The sequence below is a fragment of the Dreissena polymorpha genome, chromosome 2 (assembly GCF_020536995.1).
Source record: "Dreissena polymorpha isolate Duluth1 chromosome 2, UMN_Dpol_1.0, whole genome shotgun sequence".
NCBI lineage: Eukaryota > Metazoa > Mollusca > Bivalvia > Myida > Dreissenidae > Dreissena > Dreissena polymorpha.
Genome location: NC_068356.1, coordinates 135,060,404 through 135,075,403, shown reverse-complemented (window position 1 = coordinate 135,075,403; position 15,000 = coordinate 135,060,404).

Genomic DNA, 15,000 nt, shown 5'->3' with positions numbered 1-15,000 from the left:
TGCACAAAATAATTCAAAATTAAACTTTCAAATTCAGGAAATTTGGGCTTTTTCATTGAGAAACTTGACCACAATTTCAAGTGAACACGTAAATCTTGTAAATTCGTGATACGTTCAAACAAATGGAATACTGTATTCAGAATTAAGATGAATCCATAAGAATTTGGGTGTAGAAACTTTTGAATAACAATTTAAGATATACATGTAGCTTCATTACCAGTTATGAGGGGTTGTTTCTCTATGTATATTATGTATTGAGTTTCACACTTTCCATGTGGAAATGGTTGTGGTCGGAAGTAATTTTTCGGTAGAGTTTAGCTGTATGGTTAACTTGCAATCATCAAGTCCATGTATTGAAAGAGAATAGCAGTTTGAATCAAAATGTTCTTTTTCATAATAAGTTATAACATATTTCAATGACAATATTATCTCAGAAAACTCCGCCAAGGACGGTCCCAAGCCCGTGCTGAACAAGGAGGAGGGTTGGGCGTGGGGCTAGCGACCCCACCCCGTGAAAAAATGCTTGCTACGGAAACGACAACAAGGGAACAAACAAAAAACGGCACCGGGAGCGAAGCAGACCAGGCAACTGGACTTATGAAGGATGGGGATCAAAGCCGCAAGGACGTCCCCACCCCCATAGCAGAACTCTTGACGCCAAAGCGATGGACCAGAGTTGGATGTTGGAACGTGCGAACACTCTAACAGACTGGAAAGCTAGCGCAAGTGGTGAGTGAGCTGAACCGATACAACCTGACCCTTATGGGAGTAACAGAAGCAAGATAGACTGGCTCTGGCAAGCAGAAGATGAGTTCTGGAGAAGTCATCATCTGGTCAGGAAGTACTGACAACGACCACCGGGAAGGAGTTGCCGTCATCATCAGCAAGAGCAAGGCCAACACCGTGCTACAGTGAAAACCTGTAAACGAGCGCCTGCTGTACGTCAGGATGAACTCAAAGTACGCCAAGCTGTCTGTTGTTGTGGGCTACGCACCAATAGACAACGCAGAAGAAGAGGACAAGGATGCATTCTACGACGCCCTTCAAAGTGTTTTAGAGGACATCCCCCAACACGACGTGCTGATGTTGCTCGGTGACTTCAATGCTAAGGTTGGTTGTGACAACAAAGACAGAGAGAGGACCATGGGACGACAAAGAGTGGGTGTGATCACCGACAACGGGGAGAGACTAGTCAACTTCTGCCAACAGAATGACTTGGTCATAGGAGGGACCCTGTTTGCGCACAAGGAGATCCACAAATTAACATGGACATCACCAGACGGCAGGACCCAGAACCAGATCGACCACATCATCATCAATGGTCGGTGGAGGCACTCTCTGCAGGACGTGCGTGTGATGCGACATGCTGACATCGGCAGCGACCATAGTCTTCTGGTGGCCTAGGTGAGGAAAGCCAAGACAGGAGACAACAAGAACCAACGCTAAGATGTGGTCAAGTTGAAATACCCAAAAGTAAAAGAAGAGTTCAGGCTAACCCTCAGGAATAGATTTAGTATTTAAGAAGATGAGGCAGCACTGACCATCGAGGCCTTCAACAGAGTAATGAAAGAGACAGTAGAGGAAGTTCTAGGCTTCAGAAAGAGCAAGAAGACAGAATGGATCTCAGAAGAAACGTGGTCTCATATACAAGAAACAGGACAGATCAAAAAGAAACTGCTGGACACCAAATTCCCTAAGACTTAAGGAAAATAATTTCAAAGGAATATAGTGAGAAAGACAAGGTGGTGAAGACATCAGCCAGAATAGAAAAGAGGAGGTACATAGAGAGGCTGGCAGAGGAGGCGGAGACAGCGGCCAAGCACAATGACATGAAGACAGTGTACCAGAACACTAGGAAGCTGAAGGGCGACTACGGCCAGCACCATGACCTTCCCATGAGAGCTGTAGACGGAACTCATGTCACTGTGGAAGAGGAGAAGATGAAGAGTTGAAAGCAACTGTTGTGAATGTAACGTAACGTTATTTGCCGCGCCGCGCTTAAGTGTATTACGTCCCTGACGTCACGCCATATTTGTTGTTGTATATATACGTCATTGTTTATATTTGAATCTTAAGTAAAAGGAAGAACCTGAACACACAACGCTTTGAACCTCTATTATCCCACACGATCGCGATATTGGTGCCGTTACAAAAAAAATGAATCTACAGAGAAAACAGATACAGAGAGAGGGTCACCGCCGTTTCATTGAGAAATATTTAGAGAAAATCGAACAATCTAAGGAGAACGATTCATTGACCGATTTTCACGCTATTCTCAACGCTATTGAAGCGAAAGTCACGATTCTAGAGACACTGAATGAGAAAATACTTTCACAGACGGAGATAGAGGGATTGGAGGAAGAAATATTTCAAACAGACACGTATTCAGCGGAACTGGATATCCAGCTGTGTCGCTTACAAGCTTTCCGAGATCAACAGGAGAAGAGAGCAGCCCCGCATACTACCGATCTACCACGAGATGACCAGAGAAATTCCAGTAATCAGCAGCGCAACAGCAATGGTTTGAACCCAGACGCTTCTTCTTTCTTTCCCGACAGAACTGTGACGCCAGGAAGTGTGGCGGCGAACTCTTACAGCCTGGCTCCCGGCGATGTTGTACTGAAGATAGGAAACGTGAACGCCACGAACATCAGCCACAACGAGGCCCAGGAGGTGGTCTGCGGGGCCACAAACATCCTGCAACTCACAATCAAGAAAGGTCCCGGAAAAAGCGCTTTTATGTCACCCACGCCCATCGGGTCCGGTCAGTTTTCGACCCCTCTGGAGCAACGTGATAAATACTCTACACTTCCAGATTATCGTATCGGAACTGGGTACCAAGCACTTAATAATGTATCTAGTGGATATAATAACGGCCAAGAAAGTAGTGCATATGACAGTGGATATACTAATGGCAAAGAAAGTAGTGCATATGACATGCGTCACTTGGAACAAACTCCGCCAATGTCTGGGCAACAATCACAACAGAATAAGTACCCTTATAAGTCGACATCTGGTATTCAGTTACAGTTGAATTCACCAACTCAAATTGATATACGAAATGACAACAGCTACAACCAAAGAGAAGATTATAACGATGGTGGTAGTTACAGTCAGCCAATGTCGCATGTGCAATATACGAACGGAAATAGGACTGAGTCTCCGTATCAAAGGCAAACATCGGTAGGTTCTAATCGTCAATTTCCTTATTCAGGTCACCCTCAAAGTTATTTTAAAAAACCTACTCCATTTTCTCCCGGTTGTGCAGATAACTTCACCGACAACAGCCCAGAGCATCCACGTGCTCAAAGGCAGACGTCGTCCGGAAGTCAGCCAGTTGGTAATGTGTACGACGCGACAATTAGCCCTGGCTTTCAGTCCTGCTCTTACATGTCAGACGAACCTCCGCCTACCCCACCCTCACCTGACCTATCAACCGACTCGTTCCTTCAAGCGTTCCGGAGATTTGCCAGCCGAAAGTCGTTGCCCACGGTGATGGTATTAGACAATGCTACGACATATATTGCTGCTTCCAATCACCTTAAGAGGCTATTCAACTACCAAATCGTACAAGAAGAACTCAGCAGAAATGAAAGAGAGTCGCGATTTATTCCCAAACGTACAACGTGCAAACTCTAACCATTAGCGACAGTCAATGATATTGAATAGAAACCATTTAAGTATTAAAAGTTAAACGCGCAAATGTGATTGAAATACTGAAATAGACAGAGTGTACATGTAATTGAAATACGAGAGACAGTTAAGAAATTGTTATTCAGAAACTGAGTGATAAACATTTGATATTCATTTCAAATAAACGTGTATACTTGTGGTCAAATTAGTGTTTCTGCAATCTTACGATTGTCTCGAATGATTCAGGATTTCATAAGTAATGATACATATTCTCCTCTGATTGTAAATAATTTTCACTTTTCGCGGCCCCCAGAATGTTGTGAATGTAACGTAACGTTATTTGCCGCGCCGCGCTTAAGTGTATTACGTCCCTGACGTCACGCCATATTTGTTGTTGTATATATACGTCATTGTTTATATTTGAATCTTAAGTAAAAGGAAGAACCTGAACGCACAACGCTTTGTACCTCTATTATCCCACACGATCGCGATAGCAACACTTCGAGTCTATCCTAAACCGTCCAGATCCACCAACCCTATCCGACATATCTGAAGCTGAAGAGGACCTTGACATCAACCTCGGCAACATCACTGTAACGGAAGTCAATGAAGCCATCCATAAACTGAAGAATGGGAAGGCGCATGGCGACGATGGAGTGTGCCCTTAGATGGTAAAAGCAGAAGAAACAGTGACGCCGCAGCTTCTTTGCCAGATTCTTCAAAAGATTTGGGAAAGTGAAGAAGCGCCAAGCGACTGGAAGACCGGCACCATCGTCAAACTGCCCAAGAAAGGAGACCTGGGGAACTGTAACAACTGGCGAGGCATCACTTTACTATCTCTCACCAGTAAGATCTTCAGCCGCATCATCCTCCAACGCATCACAACAGCAGTGGACGGTATCCTTCGCCAGGAACAGGCAGGCTTCAGGAAAGGCAAGTCCTTCATCGACCACATCTTCGACCTGAGGAAGATTATTGAGCAGTCCCATGAATCGAATGGATCCCTCTACGTGGTGTTTGTGGACTTCGAGAAGGCCTTCGACAGCCTACACCGAGACTCCCTCTGGAAGATTCTGCGACATTATGGCATCCCTCAGAAACTTGTCAACGTCATCAGATCCCTGTACGAAAACTTTGAGTGCAGAGTCATCCACAACAACAAGCTCACTGAACCATTCAAGGTGGAAACTGGAGTGAAGCAAGGATGTATCCTCTCGCCGCTCCTCTTTGCAATTGCAATTAACTGGATCATGCACCGCACCACAGAGGGAAGGAGGCAAGGAATACAGTTGACGCTGAACTCGCTGCTAGATGACCTGGATTACGCCGACGATATCGGGCTACTTGCTAGCAGGAACCAGGACATCCAGCAGAAGACACAACAGTTGGCACTGTCAGCAAGCACCATAGGTCTCAGGGTCAACATTGGGAAGACTCAGGTAATGAGGAAGAACACCAGAGTGGGCGACCCAATCACCGTCAATGGCCAGCTTCTGCAAGATGTGGACGAGTTCATTTACCTGGGCAGCAAGGTCACCACAGATGGAGACTGTGTAAGGGAGATCAACACGAGGATCAGCAAAGCCAACCAAGCCTTCACAATGCTGAAGCCCATCTGGAGGACCACAAGTCTTAGCATGCACACCAAGCTCCGCATCTTCAAGAGCAACGTGCTGAGCGTCCTTCTATATGGGTCTGAGTGCTGGAAGACCACTGCTACCATCGAGAGCAAACTGGAAGTCTTCCAGAACAAGTACCTGCGCCGGATCAAGAAAGTCTTCTGGCCAAACATTATCGCGAACATGGAACTGCGTAAAATGGCTGGCGCAAACAGCATCGCTGAGACCATCGCTTTGAGGAGATGGAGATGGCTAGGCCACGTCTGAAGAATGCCACCCGACTCGCTACCCAGGGTGGCACTGAGATAGACTCCACAGGGGAAAAGAAACCGTGGACGACCGAAAGACACGTGGCGCCGAACCGTGGAGCGAGAACTCAAGAACAGAGGCCTCACCCTGCAGACAGCACCCGCAACAGCAGCTGACAGACAAAAGTGGCGCTCCCTTGCCGTCGCCTCAAGCACCCGACGGCGCAGAGAGGATTGATGATGATGATGATTATCTCAGGATCAAACTTAAAGGTACTTTTTTGAAGTGCGTCATAACTTGCCTTGAATTATTAAATTGCAAGCTCGAAACTCTAGAGAAAACGAGAAAATAATTTTAAAATAAATATATAAAAAATCCCTTAAGGGTTCAAACCAGTGTTCTTGGGATTAATAGACTATAACCGTAATCACGTTTAATAGTCTCTTAAAGGAGAACAAATGTAGTTGTAGCGAATTGCATTTAAAACGATAAACGCCATTAATCATTAAAAAAAATATATACCCACCTCATACATGTTATTGGTAAATGTGTGAAAATCACCTGTTTGCGTTTCAAGAAAATAGTATTATACAATTATGAACTGTACATGTATGTATGAAATTTAGAAATAACTGAAAATGCACTGGTCAATCAGATTCGTTCACATATGTGCTTTCAAAAGAATCTTAAACTTAGGAAAACGTTACAAACGCAGGCGAATACTGCTTTCTTGTCTGTCAAATTTATTGTAGTAATAATAAACAGAAAGAAAACAAATATATTTTAATAATGCAAAAATAAAGCGTGACAGATTGCCGAATACGGCGCCAAAAGCGACTTTTCAAAACATTATTGAAAGGTTGCACAATAGTGCGGATACGCGACTTATTTTAACAAGCCTGACACTTCGTAGAATACGGCGGACTTGAGGTAAATTGTATTGCTAAGCATCGGAAAACCTTGTCAGAGCTTGTATCTCAATTACATGAGCCAAATTTTAAGTAAGTCATGTTAAATAACATACATTTTCTAGCTGAACGTTGACACTGGGGCGGAGTTTGAATACCTGCTGCCTGAGGGTTCGTACTTGCAGGAGCCCCAGTTCATCACCTCCCCTGGGCGATCTTCGAGGACGACGGTGTGATCCTGTCACAGGGATTCGACGGCATCCAGCGGAAAGGTTTTGACGAGTTCTCATTTGAGCCTTGTTTTTGGAAGCTTGGCATTATGATTGTGCGTAAAATGTCGTCCTAGATTAGCATGTGCAGTCCGCCCAGGCTAATCAGGGGCGACCATTTTTATACTATTTTTCGTTAAAAGGAAGTATCTTCTTAGAGAAAATTCAGTTTAGGCGGATATTGTCGTCCCTAATTTTGTATCACTTTGTGAACTATGAATTCATAATGTGATGACTGAACAATGCCGGGACGGTCAGTGTCTGGTGTGTGATAATTTGGCGGTAAGCGAATGTTAGCCTAACCTAATTATCGAGAGGATCCAAATGCTAAAAAAATACTTAGATGACATACTTATGCTTATCCCGGGAAATGTGTCCGGCTGTCGTACATTCAACCCATCTCACACACGTCGCGCCATATGCTCGTTAACTCGTACGAGATAACATAAACAGTTATGCATTAAACGCAAAATCATATATATTTCAAAAACAGAATGAAATTCATTGTCAAAAGTGTTAAATGCAATACTTCTAACACTAACGTTTTATTTTAATTGTCCAGGTAGAATAATTATGACCCCATTCTATACGATATTAATGAAGTTTTTTTTTCACACATTTACTTTTCAGTCTTAATACAGCTGTCTTATCAATCTCTACCTTCATCATAAAGTCGTGCGTGTCTTCATATTTGTAAGGCGATCATTTGTTGCTGGTTATTTACCTAACATGACGTATGTTACAATTATAATAATGGTTAATGATATGTTGTTGTTTTTTCCTTCCGAAGAATGATTCGTTAATGTGGATATACACGGTATCTCAACATTTTAAACAAGGGCTCTCCTTTAATCGAAAAATTTAAATGAATTCATGTTCGCGACGAATTTGTCCAAGTTTTCTATGAGCCATGCGTTCATTTAAAGCCATAACAAAAGAAATCGCTTATAAAAATTGTATGCATTTCTGTCTGTCTTAATCGTTCGCGCTTTACTTTTGTCTAATGTTATGAAATGTTCAGGTGCCATAAATAAAATACAACCCGATTATGAGATTCATTTCATTCTCATGTAATATGAGTTTCACTTTGTTTATATTTGTTGCGATGAACGAGCTTCCCGGAACGTATTTACCAAATGCATGTATATAAATATTCATCTCCAATACCGAAGTTTAAAGCGTGCAAAAAACGTTCCACAGTATCATCTTGTATAACTAATCAATAAAAAGATGCAATTTTCTTACATAAAGTTGTCGATAGTGGGTATCAACATGCGTGTACATTTATGTAGATTACAATATGTTAAGCACCATGATTATGTTTACCTGCAGCCAAAACCAATGGTGAAACGTTACACAGTGTTGTCTTGTTTAACACATAACTTAATAGATGTTATTTTCTTTTATATATTTTTTGAAAGTGGGTATTACAATTGATCTACATGTATGTACGTGCATAATAAAAGATTAAAATATGTTAAGCATAATAATTATGTATGTCTGCAGCAATCATGGTGGTTATTGACGCCAAGACGACGACGTTGGTTGGCCGAGTTGTGGCCCCTGACATGGCTCTGTTTGGTCTGCATAACAGGTAATTTCATGATTTACGGCCCCTTACATTGAACTGCCCGGTGTAAGTATGGACCGAGTGATTGGCAGAGTAAATCATCCTGACATGACATTGTTTGGTAAACATGAAAGACAATTTGCTGAGGTAAGAAACCCTTATATTTTTCTGTTTGCACTTATTTTGTACCGGGTGATAGACAGAGCTATGTACCCTACCATGGCATTGTTTGCTCTACGTATACTAAGTTACGACCTTTGATTAATACTCTTTGGTTCACACACCGGGTCATTTACTGGGTTCACTTGATATTGTTGAGTGTCGGTCTCCTTTTTTAATCCTCTTGTCGAGCGAGTCGGTCCTAGTACGTAACGTAATTGGACATGAAAATAACTTAAAAATTGTCCACTCGCTTGTATTCAGACAGCAACAATACTGACATTTTATGGTGTAAATATCGCCATACTAAATAATGATCATGCGTTGTTTCTCTAAGAATATTTCCTATGATGACGTCATATCCTACACGAAATTGCTTTGTTTCACTCTGTTTCCACTTCGAGCTGGTTCCGCGGCCAATGTCCACATTCCGCCTATACCGGTCTTCGGGTAAACAGTCTGCTTAAGTGGAGCCGGAAACCACAACACAACATTACAGACGTAGAGATTTATTAATAGAATTGTAAAACATTCGGAAACCAAACCACATCGTTAAACACCTGGAAACCAAACCAAAACCACAACACTGTTGGAACAGCTGCAAGTCAAAACAAAACCACCATTTTGACCCATAACCAAACAGTTGAACAGCTGATAATCAAAACGAAACCGCAACACAATTGTGAACCAAATAAAACGTTAATCAACGCAGAACCGAATCAAAACCGTAAAACATATGAGAACCCAAGCTCAAGTGTAAAATAATGTGTGCTGTGGCATAGACATTTTATTACTTTTTCATTTTATGATTTCATGAAATAATATAAAATAAATTCGTAAAAACATCGCCGTTAAAAATAAATGAAACCAAGACTTCATTCTTGCAGAAGCAAGTAGTATTAGTATCAGTTGTTGTTGTTGTTTTGTTTGTAGTGGAAGTAGCATAAGTAGTAGCAGTAATAATATTTTGGTGGTGTTCTTGTTGTGGTTGTTGTGGCTGCTGTTTATCACTAGTGATGGCTACATTTTTCAAACGGTTACCTCCCAAATCGTTCAATGGAATCACTTCAGTTCAGCTACGAACACCTATTTTATTCATAAGCACAGATGAGTGCAGTTTACTCCATATAATTATTTTAAATCATATATTCATATGATCTTTGATGTCTATAAAGTGTTAGATAAAATTCAGTAAACATACGAACTTGTTTATTTACGTGATGATTCTGCGTTATAACAAACAAGAAAATTGAGTAAAAAGTAAACATTGAATGGCCAGTTGCAAAAAACATATTCAGCAACTATTTATTAACATTTTTTGCTAACAATTTACTTCCTTTTATGGTTAATAACACAAAATGGATACTTATTATATGTATAACATTTGTATTGTAAATAAAATTAGTTAAATATAGCCATTAATGGCTTGTATCTATGATGAACTTAACAAACATCTTGTAGTTTCTCCTAATTTCGTTAATGAGCGTCACTCCAAACATTTTCTGAACATGCAAAAAGTCCCTCAAAATCAAAACATGATTACGGTCTTTTTACTCGAGAAAAAAATCGAAATGACCAGTGCTGTAGAGGTAGAGCAATTGCTTTTGCTTTAATATCGATAGTTCCCGGTTCGATATCCGCGGCGTTCTAAGTGTTTGATAGTCCTGTTTGTTCTTGTCATCATAGTTATTGTAGACTGTCCAAAATAATATAGGCTTTTAATAAAAATAAGACATGCCATTTAAAAATACGATGACGTGAGCAATATAAACTGAGCAATATGAACTATTTTCTGTACAATTATTTTCGTTTACAAACGATGAACTATATTGTGTTTATAGTTGCAAGCAGTTTATGATGGTTGTATACAAAAAAAGTAATGTTTCATAAGTTTTTGTACCTTTTAAAAGTCTTAACTTTAGTATGGGTATAGCATGTTTGTTTTGTTTGTTTATACAAATAATGTTAACACCGTTTACACGCAAGATACTAAAAATAGATCAATGCGTAACGTTGATCTGACTGAAAATTGCGTTTGTTCAAGTTTTAAGTTAGCATGACAACATGAGCAAAAATACATAAACATAACATGGTAGATACAAAGTTGAAGGAACACATATTATACAGCAAACTTTTTTCATTTCAAGGTAGAGAATATTTACAAGTTAAGTAACACACACGTACAATATTTACATATTTGAGCTTAGGGGCAAAACATACATAGTTTCTTGTACGTACTTTTATTATGATAATCGATCGACATTAACGATTTAAATTTTACTATGTTTGGTCTCGTGTAATATTTCTTATCAATAAAACGTTTTCTTAGATCTTTAAGGGCATTAAATTCACGAATATAATGGAATTTATCGCCAGTATGATTATTGGAGTTACATAAATAACACAGTCTTATGTTCGATTCTATTCCAAGCCAACATCCAGTTTCGACACGTAACTTGTTACTTTTTGTAATTGTTTGTATCATGTATTTTTTTAAGGAGCTTTAGTCGTGTAAGATTCGAACCCAAATGTATCTTTAAGCAATCTATAATTTCTTCATTTACTTGAATAATGTAATCTGAGAACAATGAAAGAAACTTATTAATTTGTAGCAAAAACCATTTGCCGTTTTATCTATGTTCTTTTGAGTAACAGTCGTACTTCATTCTAAAATTAGTTGCTCATCACATATTCAGGTACACTATTAATGCATCGCTTTCGAGTTAGATAACACGCATGCGCACAATAGATCTGGTAAAATTGATTATATCCATTTTAAAATAGTTTATAAATATCAACACAAGATCTTTGTCCTTTCATATTTATAAAATATGAATTTAACATTCAGGTTTTATTACTTATTTCTTTATGATTGCCTAAGTGGTTAAGAGTTAGTATGAGCGGCGGTCAATTAAAATATGTTTAAGTGTTTCAAGAAGCTCTTCAAATAACGTAGATATGAAAACAAAGTTTACTTAAAGCGGCGAATTTTAGCATTCCGTATGGAAGTTAATTGAAAAACAGCTACAACAGCAACTCCTTAAAATGCTTAATTAAACGTAACATAACAGGTATAAATAAATAAAAGTAAACGAAGTTATGTGTAAAAAATAATTATAACATTATTTTTTTAAACAGATTTAAATATAATACTTTACAAGACTATGTCATGGATAATAGTTGGCAGATATTTCGGATGAAAGGTTGATTCGGACAATTCTGGAAACGGCCTTTTAAATCATCCGGGCAATCAGTACGGATAAGAAAAAAGTGACTCGTAGTGCAGTCTTCGTCGCTGAAGAATTTGGAGTCTGAAACAAATACACAAATGAGTATTATACGGAGTTAATTTTCAGTAATATCAAGAACTGCAAACTGGAAGAAAGTGGTTTTGATCTACATGCATTTCTCTAAACTTGTTTTATCACTTATAGATTCCGACAAATAAATGACACTCGATAGACTTTTTATATAAAACGGACTTAATGCGTGTTGGAAAAGGTTTATATTGCCATACTATCAAGTGACCTAAACGCCATCATCATCCTGTTCTTTGCCGTGTTGTGTATATACTAGTACCTCAAATCAAAGCATTGAGAATTTCGGACACAACGCATTCTCTTTCTTCTTTTACGCAAGCAATATGTTTTGGAACCAAAACTACAGACACAATATTTCTAAAATTCTAAAAACTATTTTTTTACTTCTAAAATATTTGAGAATTTGTATTTCAAGCCGAAATCTTTGCTAAAACGTTGTTTAAATTTATGATTATACGGTATTTTCGTCGTTTCCAGTAAAAGCGTCAGTAAAAGTGACATCAGCATTGGTTGGTGTAGAACTGTTAGTAATTGTCATGGCTATTGTGGTGGCATCAATAGAAGTGACATCTGACTTGGTGGGTGTAGAGCTGTTAGTTAGTGTCACGGCTATTGTGGTGGCATCAGTAGAAGTGACATCTGACTAGGTGGGCGAATAACTGTTAGTAATTGTCACGGCTATTGTGGTGGCATCAGTAGAAGTGACATCAGACTTGGTGGGTGTAGAACTGTTAGTAAGTGTCACGGCTATTGTGGTGGCATCAGTAGAAGTGACATCAGACTTGGTTGGGATAGAACTGTTAGTAACTGTCACGGCTATTGTGGTGGCATCAGTAGAAGTGACATCAGACTTGGTTGGTGTAGAACTGTTAGTTATTGTCACGCCTAAGGTGGTGGCATCAGTAGAAGTGACATCTGACTTGGTGGGTGTAGAACTGTCAGTAATTGTCACGGCTATTGTGGTGGCATCAGTAGAAGTGACATCAGACTTGCTGGGTGTAGAACTGTTTGTTAATGTCACGGCTATTGGGTTGGTTTTAGCGGAATCAGTAGAAGCGACAGCGTCATTGAAATCGGTATCGGATGACGTACATAATACTGAAAGGTAAACGTTCATTGATTATGAAAAGCTTGTGGATGAAGAAAAGAGGGATTGAAACGCTGTGATCTAAACGATTTTTCTAAGTGGAGATATTTCATGAACGGGATTTTTTTTTCTCATTAAATGTAAATTGTGTAACAATTTGTTTGGCATTTTGTTTCGAAATTTGGAAATAAAAAAAAATCAAGTCAAAAAAACTGCTCGCTTAAGGTATTGATTGATGACAAGTTTCTTCTGATACGACTTTGTTTTCCTTAGTATTTCTCGCTTTTAGTGCATCAATATATTACTATTGAACGGAATACAGTTTTAAGGCTCGCCTTTAAAGTAATTTATTATTGAGCTTTCTGGACAAGAGTTCAGTTTGCAAATTTGATATAAATTATTTGTTCGTTGTTTTGTTGCTACGAATGTAAATCACTGAACTTAGGAAAACATGTACTATCTTAGTTTCTCTAAGCTTAATTTACACTGTGGAATTATAAAAGAAGATCGTGCACACAAAATAAAGAATGCGAGTCAAATCTACTATTGCAGTTTAAAAAAATGACTCAATGTGTGTTACTCATTAAAACAATTAAAATTCGTGTTTAACTGTTTTCTCGTACAGTTTGAAGCAAAAATGTGAACACTATCAAAGGGGTATGAATACTTGTTTTTTTTACCTTTAAAGAAATTGACAGTAGTGTTCCTTAAATTCCGCTGTTGATTTAGTATAGTTGAAATAAAACAGTGCAGTTTAACAGATAAAGGTGTATGCAGATTCAATAAATTTGTGCAAACGTTCATTTTAGTAAACTTAACTATAAAAAGGATAACAATACAATTGCTGCCTGTACTAAAATTGTGTTTCCAAGGAAAATTACTATTTTACATCAAAAAATTTAAAAGTCGTTCCGTGTTTTATAAATAATTGCAATGTTTAATTTTAAATGAGACAAACATGGATTTTAGGTTGTCTTCATTTTTTTTATAGTTTTTATTAAGCAAATTAAAAAGCGTATACAAATGTTGTAAAGGCAAGCAAGTTTCCTTGGGTCTGCTGGTAATTGTTTCTGGTTGCGTTTTTAGCTGTTTAAGGAGACGTTAGCTCCCAAAAAAATAGAGTTCACTGTTCGTTTACTGTACAAATACTCATAAACACGCCATTAACCATAACAAAACTAAAAGATATAGGAGCTATTAAACGACACTAGAGATTTAAAAAATACTTTGCGTGAATATGCATGTAGATCTGTACGGTTTTAGACAATGATGTGTGATAACGTATTTTCAGAGGATGGTATTATAGGACGGATCTTAAATACAATTTGATATTCACAGAAGAACGTAACGCAATACAAAGGTTATGTGTAATATCGTTATAAGTTTTACTTCTTTCAAAATTATATGAAGCATGAACATAGCCAGGGGAAAAAAATGCGAATATTTTCAGGTTTCATGGAATGCAAACTTACAACAACTGTTTAATGTAAAACAATAAATTCAGGAGATTCAATCACGTTATAAGTAGTTATATATTTGTATTGTCTAATGTGCAAGACTGACCTTTCTTCTAGTGCATCATCCCTTCATGTCAAAATATAATTAAATTTACAAAGCTTGTTATGGTTGTAAGAGATGGCAATATATAAATACCTTATTAATTAACCGATCTGAACTAACAAAATAATTGTCAACGAAGAGCACGACCGTTCTACACGCACTATAACCGTAATAGATTTAGGCTATTTCAATTATGAAAATATGGGATGGTATTTGATCGCATTATACATTTGTATACGATCCAGATTGTTTATGATGATTGATTTAATCTTAAATAAACTATGGGTCATGGTGTCCGAATAATTTAGATTTCGATAAGTTTCCTTATTAGGAAGCGAAAATCGGGGGTCCTAGGAGACACGAAACCAAGCATTGTAGTCCCGAGGTTGTATGTTTAGAACACACAAAATAACATGAGTTTAATTTCAACACCCGATTATATTTTGTAAAGACATTCCTCGTTGTTTGTTTCATATTTCATTTACTGATACTTTTGTTTTTTTACTTTTTAAACAGCTGACAATAAATACAATACTAAGCATACCTATATTATTGAATAAACTGAGTATTCCCAAACGAAAACGACAATTTTATAGGAAACGGAGACGTGCAGTGCCGAAAGTAGC